Below are 15,919 nucleotides of genomic sequence, written 5' to 3' on the forward strand. Positions count from 1 at the left end.
AAATTGTCTGTGACACTTCCAAATTTATCATCAGCGTTAATAGTGCCGCATAATCCTCTCGTACAAAAGGAAATCAGAGCAAAGTACCATGATCAAATTATTCAATTGTGAAAAGGGTCATAAATACTAGTTGTAAACAGGAACAAATGTACTATCTGCGTTTTAAAGACGCAGTTCAGCACTATGAGCTAGTTAGCAAGAGCCCAGCAGTCAGGATATCATATACTATAGGAGAAAAGGTTGTTTGCCATCATGGGATTTAATGGGTTTGGTTTTAATTTTGATTAAATTGTATAATTTGTAGCTTGTAAAAATACTTTATCACTAGAATTTTTTTTTATAACTGTTAAACATGAAAGTATTATGCAATTATTCAAGACATTTCTCCTTATATAGAACATTTTTGGCATATAAACATTACTTTGAGTCAAGGTCTATATAGAGCTAGGGATGTCCCAAGCCGTTCTCAAGGATCAGTATCGGTTAAATCGGCTATTCTAAGCCCAATCCTTTATGAATGTCAGCTGTCACTCAGGTGTCGTGCAGTATATGGTCGGAAAATGCTCCTTCATGTGCGTTTGTCAACCGCATTTAAAAGGAAAAGAAGCTAAAAAGCAACATGTGATTGCAACAATGCCAATAAATAAGTAAATAAATTATTTTCAAGAGATTTGTTACAAAAGTGCACATCAAATATGCTAAGCATAAAAGCTCAAATATGGATGCATGATGCATAAGAACCAACAAGGTCTGTTCTAGCGAGACTCACGCACGTTCTAGCTTCCATGTTGCTCGCTATTGTAACGAATCACTCAAAATTCATTTATTTACTGTTTTATCTGCTGTCACTATCGGAGACGTCGTTGCCATAACGCATTGCTGTGGGTTGCGTATTGCTTCAGACTTGATTGACAGACTGGCATTCTGACAACTCAAGTGTCATGCTTTATAACCTTATCTGCACTTTTAGTTTTTTGCTATTTTTCTACTTCTTGGACATCAGTAGTCCCATATTCATACTTTTGACCACACAGTCTGTTTACAATGTCGACCATTCTAAGAGACGTTTACATCTACATCTATGCAGTGTGCAAATATATATACAGGGCTGTACAGTGCGACATATGTCGTACATGCTATGACAAATCGGTCTGTGCGATAAATACATTCACCACAGTGTGCGACACATTTTAGCATGTGAGACAGAGCTTGTTTGTGTGAAGTGAGGATTTGTTTTGTGCTTGTGAGCTGCATATAAATGCATAAAACAGCTTATAAAATCTCAAAGGTTTAAAACTTTTAATAAATATATGCGCAAGTAAAGAGCAGAGCAGATCGATCGATAAACACTGCTCTATCTCTGCAAGTGCTGTGATATTGAGTCATTTACAGTGTAAAATGCATTTGAAAAAGGTGTCAAACATCCTTCCAAACTTGTAATGAATAGCATTTACAAACCTGTTGTCCAACAAAAGAGAACATTCAATGGAGGGTTTGAAATAACTTACTTTTGTGATCTGATGTGCTTCACATCACAGAATGAGGCAGAAATGATATTATTTTATAATAATCTGTACAGTGATAAAGGCTGTCGACAAGCATTGCATCAAATATACTTTAATGTTTCATCAGTCGAAACGTCTGTTACAGCGATAGCTGGATGCCTTTGTCCACATAAGATATTTCCATATTTATTACTCCTATGAGTCTCACTTGTGGACTTTCTGCACAAGGGTGACCTCTGGCTATGAGTATGAATGAAACAGACATTAGCGTGTGTACTCACTAATGTTCGCAATACCTTATTTTTGGGGGGTACTTACTTATGCATAATGAATGCATAAGATTTCCTGACAAAAATTAAAAATTAGATACAGATTGTTTTAATCATAATTTAATATTTGCGTGGAATGCGTCGATTCGTTGCGCTATGTTCCCCGTTGATGGCGGCTCCCAGGCATGCTGAAAATCAGCCGTCATTAAAAAAAAATATTGAGCCCGTTCTTTAAAGTGTGGAATTTGTTTAAACCAGAGGTCGAATAAAATGTTGCTCTGCATGCTCTGTAAAACCGCAATGGCAAACCACAGCAGCACAACTTCTATGCAGGAGCTTCTGTAAAGAAAGAAAACATCCCGGAGCTCTCTTGCCTAGTGGACTAGTACAGAGAAATGTTTACACAGCACTAGAATACAGTTGTCAGTCTCATATTTTGTGCTTCATTTGGCTGTGTTCATACCGCGTTCTGATTTTTATGAGTTCCAAAGCATTTAAAGCTGTTGTTGGTTATTAAAAATGATCTAATGGATGAACTCGCGCCTCAACGGTTTTACTGACACCGCCATGTTTGATACTGTCACTTTGGAATGCGGTTGTGACTTCAGCTGTGATCATACACATGAAACATTTTCAAGCAGACACTTTAATCTCCTGAATGAACAAATCATTTCAGGATTCACACTTGTAAGCAGTTGCTGCTGCAAATCCCCAAAAGTGATGAAAAAGGCCTACACTGCATCTTTTGTGATAGATAATATCATTAGGTAAAAGTTCATACATAGATTAGTTACGGTTATTTATTTATTGGTAAATTATTGGTTATTATATATCAGTAAATTAACAAAAGGATTAATCAACTATTCAGGGAAAAATAGATAGATGAACCGGGAGAAAGAAATTATAATCGTTAGATTATTCGATTAATCGGAAAAAAATCTATAGATTAATCGGTTGAAAAATAAATGTTGTTCCAGCCCTAATAAGGACATAGAACCCCATTTAACCTTTTTTCAAAGAGTCTAGTTACACCCTGATAAAAGTTCATGTTATTAGCAGTGGCAGGGAATAAGAACGCCTCGCAGCGACCTCCAGCGCCAGTGTGAGCGTGGCACGATGTAACCGTTTGGCCCGTCTCTGCCCCTAAAAACAAACCGCTGCACTCCAACTAAACTATCGGAAGAAAGAAACCGCCTGAAGCAAATAATTCCATCACTGGATAAATGGATATCAGAGACATGAATACGATTACATCCCTTCTGAGGTGCGCTGATTGCTTTTGATGAAAGCGATGAAGAGTCTTTAATGGCATGTCTGTAGCTGTACGATTGAGTCAGAAACCCTCATTCCTGTAATCATTTCCCCTGATGCAACCTGACGATTATACAAAAACACATGCAGAAACAGAAGGATTGGTATTTATGTAGGACAACACGAAATAACATTTTGCAATATATTTAAGAGGATAGTTCAACCAAACATTAAAATTCTGCAAATGAAAATGTTGGTAAAACATTGTTGTTGTTTTTTTAAAGAAGTCTCTTACACTCACCAAGACTGCATTTACTTGATCAAAAATATAGTAAAACAGTAAAATTTGTATCATTAAATTGTTTAAAATTGTAATAAACAAATTAGGGGTTCACAGAAAATGACAAAAAAGCACCATAAAAAGTATCCAATAAGTCCATAAAGTTATGGGATAATCCACAAGAACTGTGTAGTATATTCAAAGCTTTCTGAAGCCAGATGGTCATGCAAGATTTGAGTGCTATGGTGGACTTTTAGTAGGGCTTCCCCCGACTAAGGATTTTTCTAGTCGATTAATAGTCGTCCATTTAAGCCATTCGTCGACTAATCACACGTTTATATTAATTTAACGTTAGTCGACTATTAGGGGGCAGCACAGGCCTAAGTTTTAGCAAATAACAACTTACATTTTGGCCTTTTCCCTCACATAAAGCCATCATGTGACATCAGAAAAATGGCTTTTTTTTTGCTCAACAGTGTGATTCAATTTCCACATTTGCATAGAAAAGAGAGTCACTTGGACATTTTACAAAAAAAATCATTTTGTGTGCCAAAGAAGAAAGAACATACAGTTTTGGAACAACATCAGAGTGAGTAAATGAGGACAACATTTTCATTTCTGGTTGATCTAACCCTTTAACTCCCTGAAAGTGTCTCTTCAAGCCACAGAGAGAGACAAAATTATGTCAATTATTGTGAATAATGAAAAACAGGCAAATATGTCCAATTTTACACTTTCGTTCTGAAAATAGTCTCACACTGACAGTCCCTTTACGGCAAGACCAGTTCACTCAGTTTCATAATTACATCATTCATAACCACGTTGGGACAGCAGGTTTACAGAGCTTTACTTAACAGTGGAAGCTAAACAGGTTCGTATTAAACCATATGTTAATGTCCATGATGACCCCAGAGGGGCTGTATTTAGTGGCTAGTTCTCAGCTAAGGCAGAACGGTCCACAGAGGCCAAGTGCATCTAGGAAAATCATAAATCATCTGCACAGTTTTACACCTGAACTCTCTCTAATGCCCTAGATAGAGCTGCTATCCTTGAAGGCAGATTCAATTATTTACCCAGCAAATAAATTATTACATAATGCCCCAGCAGCACACAACGTCCCACAGTACAGCACGAATCTGACAATTTGTTTCCATCCGAAACATTTAGAGAAGAAATTATATTCGATAATGGGTGCGTGATAGAATGCAAATAGAGGACGTAATGTTAATAAGTCGAATAACATGTCGAGGAGTGGGAGCGTGTTGAAGATCTGCTGTCGGGTGCGAGAGGGATTTCAGAGCGGGTCAGGTTAACCTACACCCTGCTGGGTTTCAGTGCTGCTGGGACGGCCGACTGGAGATTACAGGCTCCGATAAGCACTACATTCACTGCTCATCAAGCCAATGTACAACTGCTTTAATTCACCCTAGTGAGTGTATTTGTATGCAAACACAGTTCTGATTTTGCCATGAAGTCATAGGTCTCTGAACTTGTGTTTTCAGGAAATAAACAAGCGTGCAATTGCTAGCGTGTGTTAAAATACGATATAAAATAAAATTGACCACAGTTATATCCTTAAGTGTCTCCTGGTTACGGATCATAGTGCATCTTAATCTAAAGAAAAATCTTTCTGTCAAAGGCTTTAAAAAAAAGGTTTTTTTTATGCATGACAAAATATATACTACCTAACTAAATATATATATATAAAAATTACATTAAAGTGAGTAAAAATTATATACAGTACCAGTCAAAAGTTTGGAAACTTATTTTTTATGTTTTTTGAAAAAAGTCTCTTATGTTCATCAAGACTGCATTTATTTGATTAAAAAAAACAGTAATATTGTGAAATATTATTAGGCTACAACTTAAAATAATGGGTTTCAACTTTATTATACTTTAAAATTGTATTTATTTCTGTGATGCAAAGCTGAATTTTCAGCATCATTACTCCAGTCTTCAGTGTCACATGATCCTTCAGAAATCATTCTGATATGATGATTTGATACTCAGTTATTATCAATGTTGGAAACAGTTGTGCTGCTTAATATATATATTTTTTTGGAATCTGTGATACTTTTTCAGGATTCACTGATGAATAAAAACTTTAAAAGAACAGAATTTGTTCAAAATAGAAATATTTTCTAACAATATAAATCTTTACTATCACCTATTATCAATTGAACATCCTTGCTGAATAAAAGTATTAATTTCTTTCAAAAAAAGAAAGAAAGATATTACTGATATAACTATATATATATATATATATATATATATATATATATTAAGCAGCACAACTGCTTCAAACATTGATAATAAATCAGGATCATATATATATGATTTTAATTTACTCACTTTAATTTAACTTAAGAATAATATTCATAAATTATTAAGTAAATTAAACAAATGTATTACTATTATAAGTTATAAGTTATGTAAACTTACTACTGGTTGATCGGAGTATCTTTCCAACAAACAAAAAAAACAAACAGGAGAGGCGAAATACATATTTAAAAAAGTTACATTTAAAGTGTGACAGTTTTCATAATCTTTCATCAAAAATTAAGCGCAGGGATCATCCACTTGGCAAAAATAGCACTTAGCACATCTCTTCTCAACAAACGACATGATTTGAGGCATTATTCATGTCTGTAGACCAAACACTGAGGGAAGAGTATGCCAACTTTTATACTTAAGAGTTAGTTTGTTCAAATCTCTAACACAGAGTGTGATCAACAGCAACAGTTACTAAGCAAACACAACTTGTATCAAATCCCAAAGGATACGATGAAATCCCACGCTACATTATTTCCCATTAAATATGACTTTCCTTCAGAAATGTCACATTACAGACGCTAAATGCTTTGCCACTTTTAAATTGAAATGCAAATGCTGTTTCGTGCAGTCGCTAATGTCTGTGAATGTAAAATTTGATTTCAGAGTTCATCAGGGACCTGACGCTGTTAAAAGCACTTTACGATCACCAAATGCAACACGACCACGCAGAGTTTTCCGGCAAAATCCCGTTTTAAACAGATGGAGGGAGAAAAGCTCTGAAAACCGGCGGGGGTTGAAGGTGACAGCTTGCGCGGGGTATGGATAGCGGACAACAATCTCTAATGGCTCGTACGGCCTCTTAAGAGCTCAGAAACTGCAGTTCGCTTAAGGCCCTTTGCCCTATACATTAGCAAGTATATTACTTCATTTGCTTTGGCTCTGAGCTGAATATTCTGCATACTAATTCTCGTCACAGACTCTGACATTCACTCAGGCATGGATTCCCAACTGGCTTAAGTCCACAAATTATGAGGCAGTCTAACGTGGTCTCTCGCTAATTTGACCTCTCTGTGAGCCCGATTGAGGGATTGCATTTGTCTTGTCAGCAGTTAGAGTTTGGTTTCCATCTCATCTGTTGGTTTTAGCCCGGTCAGGGCTGCCAGCGCATCCTCATGGGTTCAGTCTATATATGGCCTCAGTGTGCCAGCAGTCCTGCTGCATATTTACACGCTCCTGCGGCTCTCCGTTCACCCACGGTGCCAAGGTTCAAGCGTGGCATCAATGGTTTCAAGCTAGACGCTTCTTCTTCTAACTGACTGAATCAATTGTCCTGAATTGGATGAATGAAACTTAAGAGGGCATGTGTCACCTCGGATCTTTTAAACATTTTCACATGCAACTTTAAACGCCATAAAAGGTTGCAATATTATTGTAGTACAAGAAAAGAAAGTCTAAACCACTGTGGCAGAACTCATTCACATGTATATAGTCACATGTCTATTTATAGAACTCATTCTTGTGTGTGTGTGTGTGTGTGTGTGTGTGTGTGTGTGTGTGTGTGTGTGTGTGTGTGTGTGTGTGTGTGTGTGTGTGTGTGAGAGAGAGAGAGAGAGAGAGAGAGAGAGAGAGAGATAGAGTAAGAAGCCTTTACGCTCACCAGGGCTGCATTTATTTAATACAGCAATAAGAGTACATTTAGGAAGTAGTGTTACAATTTAAAATAACTGTTTTCTATTTTAATATATTTTAAAATGTAATTTATTCCTGTGATTTATTCAGCATCATTATTCCAGTCTTCAGTCTCACATGATCCTTCAGAAATCATTCTAATATGCTGATTTGCTGCCTAAGAAACTTGTGTTTTGAAATTGTGTTTTGTAACAATCTCTGTCACTTTTGGTCAGTTGAATACATCCTTGCTGAATAAAAGTATTATATTCTTTCAAAATAAAATCTTACTGACCCCAAACTTATGTTATATGTCTATTATAACAATGAATGTAAACTGTACCACTAGACCAACACATTGTAGAAAAGAAAAAGTATTAAAAATGGTTTCATATTTTGCAATTGGTGTCGCTCTCCAAAAATAATTTGAATAAGTGCTGGGTAGATTATTTACAAACTCCATTACTGATTTCAAATTACATGATGAAAATTTTAATTAAATTGGTTACATAATCTATTACATTTTAGGTAATATAATTGGACTACTTTTAGATTACTTCTAGATTATTTTTGACACCTCATTTATCACATTGATTTGAATAGAATAATCTTGTACCATACTGATATAAAAATATACAGAGAAAGACAATTAATTTCTTGTTATGAACAACATGAAGTTAAATGAAACATTATATATTACGTTAGGGTTTCGTGAAGGAACTGCGGGGGTTTCGTAAATTGATAAAAGCTATTAATTAATGTAATCATAAAAATGTCAAATTAAAATAAATTATTTTAAAATAAAAACACTACAACACAAAAATTCAACACAAAAAGACCATTGTGCAAACAACATGTAATCATTTAATCAATAAAAAATAACTGTAATCTGATACTTAAAAATTGGAATCGATACATAATCCAGATTACATATAATCAAGGATCTACCCAGCACTGTAAATAAATATTAAATAGCATGACACTTTTGATTATTGAACATGGTTGCTCACCCAGGTTGAGGAAGTTTGCATGTGCAAAAAAAACAAAAAACGCTGATATCTAAAAGTGGCCCATTATGCTGCTTCAAATATTACCTTTTGTGTATTATAGCTGTTTGTGAATGTAAAATGTCTGCAAAGCTTTAAAGATCAAAGTGCACAACAAATGCATTTATTGTCTCCTAAAAGAAAGAATCGATTCTGAACATCTGAAACGAGTCGTCAGCAAAACGCATCCTAAGGTCTTCATTGGCTGCCTGCGAACGACGTCTACTTTGACCCTCAAACACTGTAGTTGTAGCTGAGACTGGAAGATCTTGGTTTGTGTGTCGACAAGACGCTGTTTTCTGCGCTGCAAATCCACTTTGCATCCACTTCAGAAGGATGAGGACTTGCACTGGAATTGATCCGAAAACCGACGCATTAAAACCGACGCAATCATCAGCGGTAGACCAATCACAACAGACTGGGTCATCTACCAATCAGAGCAGAGTACACTCGATGAAAGGAGGGGTTGGATGCATGTAAACCTATTGTAGGAGACATCTAAAACAAAATGTAGAGAGAAAAAAATCAGCTTATAATAAAAAAAATGGCTTTAAAAAGAAAAAGCACAAGCTACTTCCTTGTTTGCCATTTATAGAGAGTAAAGGTGTCAGAAAGACAGGTGCGATTCTCAGTAGTCAGGACACTGTTTGAATTAAATCTGTCAGGTAGTAGTAAGGACATTTTATCCTCAGTATTAAACCTTTAAACCATTTCTGACCTTTCACTGATAGCAGAAAAACCATTTAAGGTGTTTACATGACCTTGCGTGCCGTTGACTTAATACGGTTTCATATCATGGAAGCAAACTCGCTATAGGCAACCTACAAAAACCACTTTCTCTTCACCGTAACTGGCCACAAAATTCAACACCATTTGCATAGCGGGCATTAGCAAATTTGAAACAAAACATTCAGCGCAGACAGGTAATATATCAAAGCACAAACAACACCTCGAGCCCAACCAATTAATAAAGATTTTGCCTTGGCAGCGCAAGATGAAAATAATGTGACAAATGACATACATGACAGACGTTGCCTACAATACTGCAGTCGTGAAATTGACGCAGACTAGATCTTTTAAATTAGGAACTGCTTTCATTACTTGAGCACTATTCACAACCTTAAATAGACTGGTGACACGCAAAGAACAAAATCAAACACTGCTCTCTCAAGTCTGAAAAATATTTGGCATAAACAAAGAAAACGTCAAACTCCGCATGCTTATTTTTTATATTAAGAACATGGCTGACGCAGAACTGCTGCCCAGATTGTTTTCTATAAACATTAACCTACATTTTCCAAGCAGTTCGCCTGAGGTCACAAGAGATAATGCATCACAGAAGACAGCCACGCTAAAAGATGTGGGAAATTATGCAACGAAGCGCCAGGTCCTCGGCTCTCAAGAAATCAAGCAATCATGCACTCAATCCGAAATGAAATCCATTCAGCGTTATAACCGTAACCTCACCTGTATCAGCCTTCCTGTGTAGCCGTTCCTCTCGACTCATAATAACATCCCCAGAAGGTATCTGAACCTGAAAATAATAAAACCGCCTAGCTTTCTAAACCAGATTCTCTTCTTTTCGTCATCTCAGGGTTTGAAAAGCTGCAGAAATCCATCCCTGCTCAAATATTCTACTACTCTGAAAACATATTAGCCCTGTCTTCCGAAGAAAAAACTCTTATTCTTTTGTTCTACCTTTTGTACTTGATTTCAAAAACATATTGATTTTGACCGGAGAAGGGTGGACCGACATAACCAGCAGCACAACAGTCCCTCGGCACAGTGCAAAAGAGGACTAGAAACTATTCACAGTCCAACCATTCAGTCAGCCATATTTCTCCAATCTGCTGGAAGTTTTAAAACATTGACGAGACGTGTGTGCGTGTGCAACTGCTCAGCCCCCGTTCCAGAGCATCCGAACTGTAAGCCTTTAATCCGGGGCATGTTCTGAGCTGCTACCTGATACATTTGCCAATGTTATCAATGTCTGCGTCTGCAAACATGACAGAAGTGCTATTCCACCGAGACCCACGGCTGCTGCGACGGAATCTGCACTCCTGCGTGTGCAAGAGAACACATGCGTGGCGTGACACGGATTATCCCTACGACACAGTGGGAAACGGCACAGTCGAGTGTTGTGCGTGTCGTAACGTGTGAAATGTGTTTATACTGTATTGAGAGACAGCTGACCTCCGAGATAACACTGAACTCGCTTACAAATGCAAAGAGATCAGCTGCTGTACCACTTGCACATGCAATCGATTTTACTATCTGTAATAGTCCCATATTGCCTGGGAGGGGTACATTCAGATTGCATTTGTTTACTTACTGCAAAAATAAATTTAACATAATGTTTCACAATAGCCTACGGGTTCAACAAAAGCTTCTTACTGTAACAGCCTCCCTTATGATATTGTACCAATCAATAAGGACATGCATAAGGGAACAACTCAAATCGGTCTCCTGGAGATCTACTTTCTGGCACAGTTTAGTAAGAACTCTTATCCAAGGGTTTGCAACAAAAAAAGGTTCTGTAGGTCAATTTCTGCATATCATATCAGTCAATTTTTTTATTCTGTTTAAAAAATATGTTTAAGTGTGTGTGTGTGTGTGTGTGTGTGTGTACTGTATATAATTTGGTTGCTTCGGTTTATCATTTAGAGTGTACAACCATCATTAAACAAACATACAGTAAATATCTACTGTCGAACTACAGTATATAGTAAAAGGATAAACCCAGGACAATGATCTGGGTTTTTTTCTTCTTCAGTTAACTACATGTATATCAATACTGATTTATCAAAATGCAATAATGCCTGATTAAGTAATATATATATATATATATATATATATATATATATATATATATATATATATAGGCTACATACATATATATTGACAAGCCCTGCTGAAAACAAACACCTGAAGCGGGTGGTCATTGGTTGCGTCTCCAAACCTAGTGAGCTGTCTACAATTTACAATTTTAATTTAGATATATTGACAGTAAAATGCATTCTAGATAGGTTTGGAGAAGCAACCATGGAGTTTTGGTTCACTTAAGGGTTGCAACTAAACTCTCCAGGGTCTCGGCCAAATAGCAAATCACAAGTATTTGGAGTATCCTATCCAGGACAAAAGTATCCAGGACATGTTGTCCAAGTGACCCAATCCAGCGGTTGCTATAAATCCCACCAGGAAGTTTTTCCCACATCCATTAGAAGAGGATGGCGTACACAAACAGCTCCACCAAACGCGCGCGAGTGGCATGTGACAATCTGCCACAAGAACACGCACGTGATATAATAGAGCTCCATGCAATAATAATATACAGTTGCCATCCACGACATCACCACCACCACCACCACCATCATCATCATCTCCAGCCTCACCTCCAGATCGAGTTGCCCAGTGATGCCAGGCGTCCGTCCTTGTTTCTCAGATGGTTTTTCCTCACGCGCTGGCCGTTAATTCATCTCATGGCGCTGTAAAGTGTGTTGTGTTGTCTCGCATCTGTAGCAGGTGTCTTTCTCCCTCTTTGTGCGCTGTAATGAGTTGACAGATGCTGTCCGCACACAGAGACGCGAGTGAATGCTGCTCCGGTCTCTCCCAGCTGATACTTTACTCCACGCAAGCGCCTCCTACTTCCAGCCCGTCAGCTCTGTGTGCGAGTTTGCGTGAGAACCAGCGGCACCTACTGGCGAAACCTGGAAGTGCAGCAAATTCACTCATCTGACAGAAGGCCTATTACACTTATGTTCAAATATGTTCAAATATGTATACATGTAACAAATATGTACTTTTGTTAGAAATGAAAAAATAAAAATGGTAACACTTTATTGTACAGTGTCCTTGTTATATGTTACATGTGCTTAGTAAATTATGCATAATTACATGCAACTAACCCTCAACCAAACCCTAATCCTACCATAACCCTATAGTAAGTAGGCCTACACTTTGTTAATTAATATTACTCAGTACTTTTATATATAATTATACTGTAACAATGACACCTTAAAATAAAGTGTATCCATAAAAAATAAACTGTATACAATATGCAGGTGGAAAATACAAAAATAACTTCATGAAAAATATTTCATCAGCAAAAATGAAAACATAGTCATATGAAATAAAACTATATACACTACCATTCAAATGTTTGAGGGCACTATTATTTCATTTAGTTTTTAATAGAAATTAATACTTTTATTCAGCAATGCTGCATTGATCGAAAATGACATTAAAGAAATGTATAATGTTACAAAAGATTCCAAATAAATGCTGTTTTTTGAGAACTTTCTATTAATCAAAAAAAAAAAAAAAAAAAATGCACAAAAGTATTAAGCAGCACAATTGTTTTTAACATGGATAATCAGCAAATCAGCATATATGAATGATTTCTGAAGGATCATGTGACACTGAAGTAATGACGCTGAAAATTCAGCTTTGATCACAGGAATACATTATATTTTAAAATATATTCAAACAGAAACAAGTTATTTTAAATTGCAATCATATTCACAATATTACTGTTTTTACAGTGCCAAATAAATGCAGTCTTGGTGAGCAGAATAGACTTACAAAAACATTTTTAAAAATTTAAGTTAATCACTGAGAAATGTCTAAAACAGCTTCACTCATTCGTTCTAATGTTTTAATGTGGTCAAATTCTAAATGATGCAACATGTCAACTGATTACAATTAGAAATGTAAAAGTGACCAAAAAAGACAAATATTGTATTTTAAGGCACTATTAATGAAGAATAAAATATCCCAATACACTAGAGTGATGTGCAATTAAAGAGAGTGCTCGTCACACATTTGCCAGGTCCAGACGCTGGCACGGTGTGGCATGGTGATTAATTATGTATTAGATGCACACAACACGTGTTTTAATTCATCTGGCTGTGATAAACATCTTTCAAATGATGCCTTGTATATGGACACAGTAAATTCTGTGACGTGAGGTGGTTGTAGGTTCAAATCCCACATGTGATGAACATCTATCACCATTCTTGTGCACTGTAAAGTTAAAAGGTATCAGCTAAATGAAAATGAGTCTTTTGCACAGTGAGCATGTTCCCACTGGAAAATGCTTGTTTACATGCATGTAACCATTAGTAGCTGGAGGGTATGTTTAAACCCCCACATTCTCTAGGTTTGTTGACCAAACCCAAGGGTATGAAACCTGCAGATTTTTCACTGAAGTGGCAATTGGATCCGACATATATAATACATCACAAACGTTTAAAAATTGAAGGTTCTCTCTCATTAATAATAAAGCACAACTTAGTGTGTCAAAGGTCGTGGGTTCTCTGATTCGCTCCCTGTCATGTATGCACAGGCACTGTCTTAACAGCACGCCTGCAATTTATGGATATGTATGCAGGTCTGTTAGAGCAGGAATAGCTCAGGGCCACAACACTGCACTTCGTTGGGATCCACTGGACCCGAACGTGTTTTTCCGACCGACCGCTGCTTGAGTTTGGAGGCCTCAGCACGTAACGCGTCACTGCCGCTGGTCATGTGTAGCTTCATTTCCTTGTTTTTACATGCATTTAGGACTTTGGTTCATGTGCTTTGTTAGGTCTGATTTAAGGCCTGTTCACACCAAGAACAATAACTACAAATACAACTATAACCATAATTATATTAGCGTTCACACCAGCCAGCGGACATAGGCTACGCTACTGTCCTGTTTGTTATTATAAGCAGTTGTCATTTGTCACTTTAAATGCTCGCACTCTTAAAGCAGGATGGATTCTGATTGGCTGTCAATATTTTATTGTTCATCAACTGGGAAAAAATAATAATATGGTATCGTTTCTCTGTGCCATTCTCTTTATTGTTTTGGTGTGAACTCTGCTGTTCTTTTATATTTAGAACGATTTTTAGAACTATGTCTTTATCGTCGTTGTTCACACCAAGAAATGATAATTATAAAGACAACTATAACAATAACTATATCGTTCAAACCAGCGGGCGATCGCTCTATTTATTGCTTGTCTGTCACTTTAAATGCTCGAGCTCGTTACAGTAGGATGGATTGTGATTGGTTGTCGATGTTAGCCAACACCTGGCTATGAGAAAAACACTGGAGGAAAATGGTAGGTTATGTTCACAATTAAATGTCTTTGTTCAAAAAGAAAAAGTGGTATTTGAGGTGTTCGACCACTTTTGACCAGAAGGATTATGAGTGTGACCCATAAAGGAAGGTTAAACAGTGCCAAATATGTTTTCAGCATTTATTATTTACCATTGATTTTGACCAAAAAATATGAATGTTGTATTTTAAGGCAATATTTAAGAAGACTAGCCATTGTTTTATGATCTAATCAACTCCTGATGCATTGAACCAAGTATATGTCTTTAAGAATAAGAAATATATCACATTAAAATGGGTTTTAAATGCTGTTTCATGTCGACTTTAAAGCAGTTCCTCACAAAGCTCCTCAAATAGATCTTCTTCAAATAGACAGGCTGTTCTTGAATTCAAAAGACTTCCTGGAAATGCTCTATAAGGTTCATTGCTTGCTGCACTGCACATACAATTCAATTTCCATTAGACGCACAGAGAAATAAAGACACAGAGATCCAAATAGCATCTAAATGGCTGACCGCCCCTGTTAGTCCATGTTCCATTATGGTGGCTGGACAGAGCAGTCTGGGTAATTGGTCACCAGAGGAAAAGGCTCACATATATGGTGGGATTATCCACCTTTAGTTCACTAACAACTCCATCCATCAGCAAGCGGCTAGTTAATGTACTGGCGGGCTCTGACCTTTGACCCCACGCTGCTCAGAGAAGGTATCTGTAAACAGGATCAGATGTTGTTTTCAGATGTGTGGTTGATTCATTTTAGGAAAAAGAAATAGTTTGTTATTTATTGTGCCTCATGTCACTCCATACCCATATGAAAACAAAATAACTGTTTTAACTGTTTTCAACACTGATAATAATCAGAAATGTTTCTATATTAGAATGATTTCTGTAGGATCATAAGACACTGAAGACTGGAGTAATGATGCTGAAAATTCAGCTTTGACAGCATAGGAATAAATTACATGTTAAAATATATTCAAATAGAAAACAGTTATTTTAAATTGTAATAATATTTCACAATATTAGCCTACTGTGTTACTGTATTTTTGATTAAAAAAAATGCAGCCTTGATGAGTAAAAGAGTGTTTGTTATGCTTGAATTAAACACTTTAAAGCTACAATATGTTTTTTTTTTTCGCCGCTAGGGGTCACTAACCTCTTACAATAACAAAGGTGTAGGTTGATGATGCATAAGGGGAATTATGGAACTTGTCGTCATGCCGAAGGATCTAATAATGTTTATGGATGAGTGAATACAGTACATTGATGTTTTTAACATGACTGTGGTATGAAGCAGGGCACGACTGCTAATGAGAGACAGATATCAGCGCCACATGCGAGTCCCGCGGATATAAAGGAATAAGGACATTTCATTCTACCGAACTAACTTACCCGCAAGTGCTGAATTAATACTCACACAGGTCAGTTTATTAGACGAATGAAACTTGTGAAATAACGCAGTGCTGTTTCACTTGTTCTACACTATCACACTAAACTGCATTTGAGTGTGTTGAAAGTTATAA

The 15,919-nt window shown here is 36.7% G+C and overlaps 1 protein-coding gene across 4 annotated transcripts in view; it reads right to left on the reverse strand.

Annotated features, from left to right (window-relative positions):
* klhl29 (kelch like family member 29) overlaps positions 1-11,893 on the reverse strand; it is a 268,904-nt gene extending 257,011 nt beyond the window's left edge. The window contains exon 1 of one of the 4 annotated variants that reach the window (XM_084091259.1): positions 9,761-10,142. The gene's annotated coding sequence lies outside the window, so the exon portion shown is untranslated. Of the gene's footprint in view, positions 1-9,760; positions 10,185-11,685 lie in introns of those variants that run through there. The other 3 variants (XM_084091257.1, XM_084091256.1, XM_084091258.1) reach the window with 3 other exon arrangements.
* Between the last annotated feature and the right edge of the window lie 4,026 nt (positions 11,894-15,919).

This window comes from Abramis brama, assembly GCF_963993115.1.
Source record: "Abramis brama genome assembly, chromosome: 18".
Lineage (NCBI taxonomy): Eukaryota > Metazoa > Chordata > Actinopteri > Cypriniformes > Leuciscidae > Abramis > Abramis brama.